Source organism: Syngnathus floridae, chromosome 3 (assembly GCF_059516105.1).
Source record: "Syngnathus floridae isolate MCC-2025c chromosome 3, RoL_Sflo_1.0, whole genome shotgun sequence".
NCBI classification, from domain to species: domain Eukaryota; kingdom Metazoa; phylum Chordata; class Actinopteri; order Syngnathiformes; family Syngnathidae; genus Syngnathus; species Syngnathus floridae.
In genome coordinates this window covers 9,600,400-9,612,345 of record NC_142415.1, presented here as the reverse complement: position 1 = coordinate 9,612,345, position 11,946 = coordinate 9,600,400, and the positions used below count along the sequence as shown (strand labels likewise).

At 38.8% G+C, this 11,946-nt stretch overlaps 1 long non-coding RNA gene across 1 annotated transcript; it reads right to left on the bottom strand.

The window, feature by feature from the left end:
* Positions 1–954: 954 nt before the first annotated feature.
* LOC148400395 (uncharacterized) lies at positions 955–11,350 on the bottom strand. Its single transcript, XR_015857716.1, has 3 exons — positions 11,144–11,350; positions 7,140–7,251; positions 955–1,589 (listed from the first exon to the last, which is right to left on the bottom strand). It is a non-coding gene; the product is annotated as an uncharacterized LOC148400395 (long non-coding RNA).
* Positions 11,351–11,946: the final 596 nt, after the last annotated feature.

The following is an 11,946-nucleotide window of genomic DNA, read 5'->3' as shown; positions in this document are numbered from 1 at the left end:
CCATTGAAGCAGACGGACTGTGGCGGGTCAGCACCTAATTGGCTAGGGGCTGCCCAGCTTAGGCGGGCGGTAGCTGACCAGTGGGATGCGATGATCCCTCCCACCGTTGGAGACAACCCGTAGCGCCTGAGCTGACGCCAATTGGCTCAGGCTTAGAACTCGTAACTGCTGTCTCCCGAATTGTTTCTGTCACTAAAACAGCGACAATGAGTGACCTATCCAAGGCACAGGCCTGGGCACAGTGTATGGAGACCTTGGGTTGCCCAGTCGTCAAGATCCCCCTCTCGGCTTTGTTGGTGTGGTCCAGAGGAATGCAAGCAATACATTTGGCACCAACTGGGCTGCAGGAGCTGCCGGAGTCAGTGAGCGTTCTACACTGGTCCGCCTTCGGGGCCCCACTCCTGATTTGTGAGGTTTACTCCTCTACACTTGGCCGTTGGGTCTGGGACCTCCTCCGCCCTCTGGCCGTTGGCTGCTCATGCAGCTCCTCCGCCCAGTGTCGTAGTGCAGTGTAGACATTCCGTAGGCTGGTTTTTGGTTTGAGCGCCAATCGTTCGCTTTCGCACCTAGCTCATTTAGCAAAACCAGTGTCGCCACGAGGAGGCAGAGCTGAGGAGCTTGTCTGGCAGAGGTGATCAAGTTACACAAGCCTTATGGAGCCATTTTATAGGTCACCGGGAGCTTATCCCCGAGAGCCCAGCTCCGGCATTACCAAACCATTTTGACACCCTTATACTAGTCACTAGATTAACTGCAAGTCAGGCAACACATTAGGCCTCAAGGGCTAAATATGCATGTAATTTTTCAAATTTATTGATGGAAGGATTTCTTATTGCCGATAAGGGTTTTACTTAAACATAATACAGAGTAAATAAAAAGTAAAAGTAATTGGCCTAATGACAATTGACCAGTGCACAAGATAAATTCTGGACATTTTCTTTTTAACCATTTTTTTATTTTTGCAAGTAAATAATCACCATTCATTACAATTTCATTTCATGTACGGCTTTCACCTGACTTGTCAAAATGGGAATAGTTTGAAGCAATTCTGCTTATCTAGTCCCACCACAATTTCATCCAAGGATTTACAATGCCTGACACAATAAGAACACTTTGACGAGATTTTCCTTTGTCTTTCCCAGTATTGAATGTTCTTGAAGGTTATGAGATTGTCAGTGTCTTTTGTCTTTTCAGTCACGAAGTCTAGATTAGTAAGGGTTCATTTAGTTCAGGGTTCAGTCGTGGCCTGCGAGGACCCCGGCCCCAACTGCTCACAGCTCATCATCCTGCCACACATTGTTTGTCCATCTTCTTTTTAAGTTCATATATCTCCTGATGAAGCGTGGACATCATTACTCTGGTCTCGCTATTGTCAGTCTTTAACTTTTTCATCAAGGCCAGAAGATCCTTGTTGCCAAGGAAACCAGTCCCTATTTCTTCCAGTTTTCTGTATACTTACAGCACCGTGAGGGTCAAAGAGAGCCATCCGAAAATGATAATAGGGAAGACATATTCATCTTCCACATCTTCTGTATCCAGCACACCAAGACACAAGACACACCATTTGCTATACTCATCCATAATGTAGCCTGCCAGAGAGAAGGTCTGATCAATTGTGTGAAGGTCCTGCTTGGGAGATCCATTGAGTGATTGTTCGGCAGGGCTAGTGCCTATTCCCGCCCTCACAGAGCAGCTCCCAGGGAACCTGCAGCCGACTCCCATCTCCAATTTCAGAGTTGCAGACATTTTTATTTCTGTGGTGAAGTTATTCGAGTATTTAACACCTGCCACTGATAGGCTTTGTATAGTGCTATTAATCATCAAATACATCAACATTCCTCCGAGAGGTTTTCTTGCCTTAGTTTGAATACGTTCTGTACATTCTGAGGCATTTGATTTTTGGAGACTTTATACATGTTTATTAATGAAATATATTTAATAAGATCATGTAGTTGTAGTATTTCACCATTCAGAAAGAGATCAATTGTGTGGAACTGTAAGGCTTGCGGTGTATAATTTGTATTTTCAAGTGGCTTTGTCCAAATCACAGCATCAAAGTTCATGAACTCATAAGTATGTTCTGTAATATATTTTTGTCACTATTCCATTAGAAGCCTCATTCGCTGCAGCGTCAGTCATTTTGGGATGATTAAAGAAATTATAAAACATACGAGTGTCTACCACAAATTAATGTAAAGTTAAAATCTCACATTTAGACATAATATAACATCATACAAAGATGGTATTTGACAGTCTTTGAGGGCTGATTACTCGAAATTAGAACAAATGAATGACTGCAAGGACAGTACCAATTAAAACTAATAGATTAATCGCATCCCCTTCTGGAGGAACTCTAATGAGGGAATGGATGACTTGTGAAATTAAATAGTCAGCATCTAATCTCCACGTTTAAAGTGCAAATACCAGACGCAAAACGATAGATGATAATGCCGCTAATGGATCACTATAAATACATTATTTCTATGAAATTTGCACTGCTCCTCATAAATATAGACCGCAAGTATGTTAAATTGACAAAACATGGGGAAAAAAATGCAACAGTTGAAGTGATGAAGGAAATTTTGGAATGTGAAATATTGAATGCATTTCATGTTCCAGAAAGGACATTTGTTTGTTTTTTGATGAAGTATTTTTAACAATACTAATTCAAATATATCAAGTAGGTGTTGTTTCTGTTTGGCTTTTCTTATGCTTTTCTCCTTCTTGCAGTGTTGGCGTACGGTGGCTGAACATTCACAGAGCTGCTTTAGGGCACACCTGATTCCCTTTGCCATACAACTCCTCCAGAAAAGCCTGACTCAGACTCACCACTATGCCAGAATATTCCTTTGAGTTCAGTAGTGCTTACATTTGTCTCCATTCTGGTTTATCTCCAGTGAGCTATTTTTTATGTTGTTTTATTATTATTACAGTTTTGGCTACCTGCTGTCTCAGGGCTTGTCAGTTTGCCTAGTGCTTCCTAACCCTCTACTGCTGTCTCCTGCAGAGACGTTTTCCTGCCTTCCTAGTTTACCTTGATTTTAGACTTCAACGATTGATCCTGTTTAATCTAACTGCTACAACCTTTGCTTTCATTTGGTCTGCTCTTTTTTTCTGTCTGTAACAGCTTGCTGGGATCACAGTACTGAGTGACTACATTCTGATCTACAATAGAAAAAGCTGCAAATGAGCTCAGGCAAAAAAAAAAAAAAAGGTTGAATTTAACATTATACAAAATGTCTTGTCAAAATCGTGACCTGTCAAGAGGTACAATAATTGGACAGACGAAGCCGTCCTGTGTTGCAAGTGGTTTGAAAACGAAAGATGGATGACAAACAAATAATCCTTGATTTGTATTTTCTTAAGGTCCTTTTAATTATCCCCATCGGACAAAATGTCTATCTAATATATCCCTGTGATATCTAAGGTATGATAAGAAAAAAAAATCTGATGGTATTCGCTAATCATTACTAAGAGCTTTAAAAAGGATCAGTTGAAAATAATTCCTAAGGGAGCGCTGACAATGGAAATGTACTTATTCAACACTCTTGAGCAGCAAGAGATTATCATGTATAAGATGTCATTCAAATCTGTATAGTTGATTTGACATAAGGCACTAGTCTAGCAGAATGACTGAAAATTGCGATGAAAGCTCTGCAGTTGCAGTGGAGCAAAGACAAATCCCATTTTGTCTTGTCACATCGTGTAGACTGCACCTAACACCAAGTACAATTAATCCAATTAACACTCAACTATTAACATAGAAACAAGAAAGCCAGTAAGAGGGCCAATAAAAGTGTGTAACTGGAAAAATGTATTATAGAAATGTTCTAAAAGACTTCAATCATCACTATGGGAGGGTGGGCGTCATAAAAAGCACCATTAATGCTTTGCATAATTCTAAGTAGTGATCAACCACTCATGCTTAAGCAGACGCAGAGTGACGATTTTTTTTTTTTGTTAATGTAATATGCATTCAATTCACGATACACCTTTATACTAACTGCGCTCTGGACGGCGTTACAGTGCGATGTACGCCAAAACTAGCAGACACAGACACAGCTTCTTCCCCCAGGCTGTCGATATGATGAACTCACACCACTCATGGAGACTCAGAGACATCACTGTGCAATAATATCCTGCTTTCGCCACTTAAATGCTGTTAGTTACCTGAATGCTGTCAGTCACTTAAATGTTGTTCAGAGGCTGAGAGTCAAATTCCCTGTTTGGCATGCACAAACTTGGTCAATAAAGCTGATTCTGATTATGTTCCTTAATTAAGTTTCCAATCATGGTAGGCTAAGCACCAAAGTGGCAAGCGTTTCACTTCACTAGGTTCTTGTCGCTTGTGCATTGCTTTTCTTGAGAAATATCATTAATTAGCACTAAGAATGGCCAGCATTTTCTGCCACCTGAATGGCCTTCTAAATCCAGTGGAACAACAATCTTGATAATTTTGTTAAAGGTGTGGTAATATAAAGTTTTAAACCAAGCTTCCTTCCTTACATGTGCCTCTTTTGGACATGTAATCGATTGTATTAAAACATTAGTGTATTATTGTACACAAATACAATATCAGCGTTTTCCTTTCAGATAACAAAGCCTCGAATGCTATTTGCTTTTGCTTCCACAGAGGATATTAAAGTACACAATCTGATAGAGATAGAAAAAAAAATCTCTGATGAAGAGGCTTTGCCAATCATGTACCGCTTTGTTGTCTGGAAAAGACAAGCATCACTAGCCTCGAAGCACAATTAATTACCCCCTCATATTTTGTCCAGAGGGAAAAGCTTAAAATACATTTTGCTGTTCAGTACCGCTGATTTCTGGGGACCTTATTGGTTAAGCATAGAGCACTTGAAGATTGACAGCCTCTGGTTGTACAAATTGCGTTAATATAAATGTTTCATTTACATATTGTCAATTTGATCCATCTCTGGGGCTTTTCATACCGGTTGCATAGTCTCCCGCTGCTTCTTTCCTGGTATACTTTGATTTCCTTTTGTACTTGAAAGCATGCATCTTTAAAGGGACATCTTGCTTTTTTTAATCATTTCAAATAGTTTCCGTGTGTTGTAATATGCTTCTGCAACATGCTTTTGTGTGAATACTCCAAGGATCGTGAATTTCAGTCCACTTTATACCCCATTTTAAGCCTCCCTGTACTTTTCTATGAGGCAGCGGTCCGCTGTGCCACTGTCGAAATCGGCTCTCTCATGGACCAATGCTGAGAACCTATTTCTAAGATGTTTGCGGAGTTCGGGGATTGAATGAGGCAAGCAGCTTCTACTTGTGAAAGCGGAGCACTGAGTGTGGGAAATCAAAATGAGGACCCATTGAATATTCTTAAAAAGACTGCCATACATAGGTACCAAGCAATAAGCTTAGAAATAATTAACAATTGATGTTACTATCACTAAGGATGTATTCAGACCAGAAAAATTCTTTGGTCTGCTTGTTTGGTCGGGACCAAAAGCAGACTTACTTTCTTAATGCTTCCTGAAGTCTTTGATTTATAGTTTTAATTGTTGATTACGCTGGGAAACATTGTGCCGATTCTGATTCTACCATTGTTTTCTTTGTTTACTAGTACATCAGGGTCTCATAATAATAATAATAATAATAATAATAATAATAGAAACATGTATGTGTTTAATCAGCATCAAAAATGCATTCAGGGCAATATAAAGCCATCATTGATTAAAATTTGCTGTTAGCCACTGGTTTTGTCAGTTTCTGGACAAACACCAAATATTTTGACCTGACCCTGAGAGTTGTATTATTTATTTAAATCGGCATCAATAAACTGCTGCAACAATGTAGAAAGCTTCTCTAATCAAAACTAATCAAGCTTTAATGATGTATAATTCATTCCCTTAGTGACAGGTTTTAATTCTAGCAAATATAACCCAATCCCTTTGAAGATGTTGAATGCCAAGGGCAGAGCATCATGAGGAGACAAAACTGCATCCATCACTTCCTCTGTCATAATCCGTCCCCCACATGTTTGAGGTTAAAATGGATTTATACTCAAATTACATCCACCGCTATTCTCTCCATCTCCAGTCTGTGCATCGCCATTAGGGTAGTGCTGCTCGGCTCATATGCACGCTAAAAATGGATTTAAGCACCATTAGTTTATTAGGCGCAAAATGACATTATCTCCTCTCGATGTGAACTCTATTTGGAGATAAATTATGCCACAGCAACACCCCTTGATCTGTCAATCAATTCATTTATCAGTTTTTCTCCCCTGGGTATCACCCATTCATTTCATGATTTAAATGAGTGTAAGTGGCTAATCCAGTGCTTGGTGAGCCATCAATCTAAATGAGTTGGGGATTCTCAATTGTTGTAAAAATAGAGGTTAAATTCTGGTAGGGAGGTCCTATGGGCCAGTACTACTTGGTTTTTGATTTTTCAAAATGACCTCAACCCAAGGTGCCGTTTTCTATTTAGAACAACTAGTTAACAAGAAACATTGCATTCCTATAGTTTAGGATTGGCAATTTCTCATTGTCTGCAAATTTATGTTTATGACAAATGAACTGTGTTCTTCAAGTATAAAGAGCTGGGGGTGCTTCTGGCTTGCTGTCACCTTTAAAGCATTGTGTAAATTCTCTTTACAGTAGCATATTTAGCACGGCTTTATATGGTATATCAGCAACTTCCAGTGTGGCCGTGGCAGAATAAATTGGGAATGAAATAGTGTTTCTGAAGAGGTTTGCTCTACTCCAAATTGGAATCTCTTTTCTCATTGCTTCATTATTGCCATTTCCTCTTTGTGTCTGCTTGGAGGCTAATTAAAGGGGGACAGAGAGAGCTCGAGAAAAAGACGGCGCTGATGGAAAGCCAATGAGGTGGAGCGCAACATGAGAATAGAGGAATTATTAGTTGTCTTACAGTGCCCTTGATAAATACTGTAGTACTATGCGTAGTGCCTTCCCAAAATTGATAAAAAAAAAAAAATGTATATATATATATATATATATATATATATATATACACGTATATACTTGCTCTTGCACCGCAGGATAACTAATATGAGTGTATGTAGGTGGAATATAGAGTGTGTTTGCATCTTAATGTGTATGTTATGTTAGCATGTATGTTTAACTGGAATTCATGATTTTACTTACCTCTCTTTCAGTTAACACTTTGGGAATGCACTGCAAGTTTACGTATGTCTATAAAGCAACAGGATCTGCGTGCAGGACAAATTCTCCCACCATCTTCAACCAAGTCAATTACCTGTGACAAAGATATCCGATTTACAATCATGCTCACCATAATTATCATATCACTTATCAGCCCAATGGCTTTCTGATGGATGAAACATTTTCTGTAAGTGAATGAGGGGGCTAAAATCATTGTAATAAATGTTTGAATGTTACCACGCATGTCTGGTATAAGTAATCATAAAGCTATTCCAAAACATGTTCACCTATAACAGATTCATCCCATCTTTTTTGTTGCCAATCTGGAGTTATGGTCATTGTGGAAAATCCAGTTTAGTTAGTTTGAGGGTCACTTCCATTAACATTCAATGTAAGTTATTGTCGCAAAAACATTTTAAGTGTAGACAAGGACGTCTTCATTTGAAATTAGGCGTGGTTGCCCAAACAAGTGTTACTTGTTTTTAAATTTACCCAAGTGAAGGAGACGCGACAATATTTTTATGGCAGTTTTATGAGATTTGGAAGGTGACTTTCAATGGCAATAAATCCAACAGTGATATATCAATGATTAAAACAGATTAAATTTACACACTGTAATATTACTATGAGCGCTACTATTTTCAACACTTCTCCTTGGTATATGTGCAAAATTAATAGGCCCTTGTGGGTACTGACCAAGCATAATGATTTGCAAATAAGCACATGAATAAATAAATAAATTAATTAATAATCTCTGAAAATAGTCTGGCAGGGAAGCTTTATTGACTAAAGTCATGGGTATGACAATAGACAGTACGAGAATTTAGCATGACTTGGTTGGGAGACCAAAATTCCATGTTTCAGGGAAACAGGGCTGCCATGGACGACAGGAACAAACGTGCAAACGTAGTATGATCAGCAGACGAGATTGAGGTAGAAGATGAATTAAAAAGGCCCTTGTACAAATCAACCGAAAAATGAAAGACTGTGTCCTGCTCACAGCCATCAAACTCTTGACGCAACATCAAATCTTGTTATTGATCATCAATTAATCTACTAATTGAGGGCTGAGCATAGCACTCAATTAGTAGATTAATTGATGATTCAGAATGTGGTTGATTGTGTGGAATTGATTTTTGATTAATTCTGTCTTTATGCTATTGAGGTTAAAATGTAATGCACTTTGCAATCAATAGATGCAATGTTTATTCAGTCCAAATATAGGAACATTACTTGGGTTAAGGGATTTTGAGCAACAACGATGGCCTTACTCCACTCCATCATCACTCTGCTCAATGCAACGCTGGCATTGAAACAGTTCAGAATATTGTTGAAAACACTTGTTTATCCTGAGACTGTAACTTTAAACATGATATGATGAAAACACTACTCAACAGCCAATTTCAATCAGAGATAGCTTTATGTAGCCCTGAATGCATTTGTGGTGCGGATTTTTTCTTTCACATCAGGAGAGAGTTTTACTTTTTTGGGGTTTTTAAGTGTGACCTATGAAAGCATGCGCAAAATGGATTTTACCATGTGTTTTTGGGAAGAAAATCCAGCTGTTGTTGAACCTAACCCTTAATTCATAATACGTATTACTAAATATATTGACTAGATTTGCAATTTCTGAAAGCCTGTCTTCATGGGGCTCTCTTGCACATAACGGGGGGTATTGAGTGGCCATGACAGCTTTGAATGACTTAGCATTTGTGGCGCGCTATATCGCAGATTTTTTTGTGAGACGTATCTGTCTGTTGTGGAAATTCACACTATACCAGGAATACTGCGGTTTTATAGTGAGCGTATTTTCTTTTGGGGGGAGGGGGTAGAGAATACTTACTTACTGTATTGCCCTCCCATGCAGTTTTCAGCCATTTATTGAATGTCGGGAGAGCAGTAAAACGCATAAACACAATGTGCACATTCCATCTTTTATACCGCTTATCCTCTTCTGGAGGGTTGGGACCTATCGCAGCTGACTTTGGGCAAGAGGTGGGGAACACACACAGTGCACATATAGACACATTAAAAAACAATTAAAAGGAGGGGTCACCAAGGTGGTTTAGCCCCCAGGAACCACAAGAAGCTGCGGGCCTTTTTACAAAAATAGCCCACCAGTGATGGGCCATTGTGATTTTTTTAGGAATGTTGTACACATGATAGTTTGAAAATGCAAACAATGAAAAAGATTTATATGGGAAAAAATGGTTGTTTATTGGTATTATTCTGTTTACTATTGTGAAACATGATTAACATGATTAGTACCTTCAAATAAATGAGTGTCATTGAGTTAAAGATGAGAACTAGGGCGGTCACTAATAAATCTTATGATTAAACCATCGATTATTATCTGTTACAATGGAAATCACCTCACCTCAAATTTTGAAGCAGCATATTTTTCTCAACCAATTTTTGACTTGATTAGTCAGCCATTTTTTTTTACCCAGTCCTAATAATATGTAAGAACAAATTATTAAACATAATTTGAGCAAACTTGTTATTTTAATGGTGGAAGGAAACTAGACTGCCTGGACGAAAACCTGCAAGCGCGGAGAGAACATGCAAACACCACACACCAAAGCTGAAGGCTGTCGTGTGTAGTCCAACCTCCAACATTAAAATTGTGAAGTGGATGAACGAGGCACTCGACCACCATGCCGCCAAGTTCACTGCAGCATGAACAGTCTTTTCATGCGTAGTTTATTAGTTAATGAACCATTTCTCATTCATGACGCAAGGATGTAAGCAACTTAGGTACCAAAATATTAGCTGGTCGTCTTGAAAGAATCAATGTAATACAAAAAATATGCATGTGCAATCGTTGTGCCTTACTACTACAGTTTTTTTTTATTGTACTGCGCAATCATATGACGGATTGATGTTGTTAATGGGTAATATTATAATCTCTTGTAAAACTGAAACACAAATCTACGCAATAAATAATCCTAGATAAATAGAATACTATTATGTAGGGTTGCGAGTGTTAAGCACCGACAGCTTTTGCTCAAGTTTACTGTATATTGTAACATTTTCAAACGTGGACTGGACAGTTTATACTGTCACGTGATTTACAAAGCGCTGTGTTGGCTGATAACAAAAACCAAAGAAATATGTTGTTCATACAAACATAAACACACACGTGTGTGCACACACACACACACACTGGCTGATGAAAAAAACAAAAACAAAGGAATATGCTGTTAATACAAACACATGCACACATATGTGCGTGCGCACACACACACACACACAAACACACACAAGCATACATACTTACATAACCATGCAGCAAGCAAATAAAAAGAGCAGGTCAGGATTGGAATCAAGCTTCCCAGAAATATTTCAAACACAATGCATGTCCAGTTCAAACCAATAGAAATACAATTGACAACAAAGAATGAAGGGAGTAATTGTTAGAAGGAATGAAAAGATTCCATGATAGGGTTTAACTAGGAACAGTGCCTTTCACGTTTTTTTATTCCTTACAGGGAAATATGTTGAATTTATGCAGATTAGTGTTGATGCCAAATACAAGAATGGAATAAAAAGGACTTATGAAACAGCTTGCCAAGTGCAGAGCTAGGGAAATCTCATGTGATTCATATCATTTATGCTTGGAGACAGTTGCAGGTTTTTTTTTTATCACTGCAAAGTTTGGAATGCATAGATTGCATAATGCTGAATACATAGCTGCAGATTAACAGGCAGGGCACTATAGGTAGATTTACAGAAACATTTAGGCAACATAATATTGCTAGTAGTAGTAATAATAAAAGTAATAGTAATGGGAAAATATGTTCAATTTTGCCTCATGAAGCAGGTTTGTGTATTTTTTTTAACCCTCTTGATGGCATTCTACGACACTGACTTCCCAGTAAAAAATACAACTGGTCTGTGAAGCAAATTCGAACCTTCATTTTCCCATTACTAGTAATAGTAATAGTGCAGCAGTAGATGCTCCTATACCCATTCGTGGCACTTACCCATTTCTTATTTGTCAGGGATCGGAATGGAACAGGGCGACCAAATGCAGCTTGGACCAGGGTTTATTGAAGGGCAAAGGTATGTAGTTGGAAGGGAGGATGAGGGGAACAAGCCAACAGAACCGGCAAACTAACATAACTTAACGGCCTAATAAATATGATCGGGACTGACCGACAGGGCTGGCAAACAAAAATAGAACTGACAGAGACATGAGACAAGAAACAAGAATGATCCAACAGGAGGGTGGGGCAGACAGGACTTAAATACAAGACAGCTAACGGGAGGCAGGTGAGGGTGAGCACGCAGGTGGGGAGGGGAGGGGCGACGCCAACAGAAACCATGGAAACATATACAACACAGGTATCAAACTCAAGGCCCGGGGGCCAGATACGGCCCGCCACATCATTTTATGTGGCCCCCGAAGACAAATTGTGCATCAAATTCGTGTGTCATTACTAGAATTGCAAATTGTCTTCACTTTTAATAATATCTTTTTTTTTAAATATTCGACCAGTTTTTACTCGTCTGGTTTGAAAATGAGTTATTTTTTTGTTTTGTGGCTTTTACTGTATATAATATGAGGTGCTCGTACATTTATTTTGGTTGACAGTCATAATGGCCCTCCGAAAAAAGCTATGACTACAATGCGGCCTGCGAAAAAAATGAGTTTGACAACCCTGATATACACATAATAAAACAACCGAGGACGAGTCGTGACGTTTTTCACTTGTTCATGTGTTTCAAAAAGGTGTTTTTGCACCATTATTGACCGCCCATCCCATCATTTTAGCCATGTGATGTA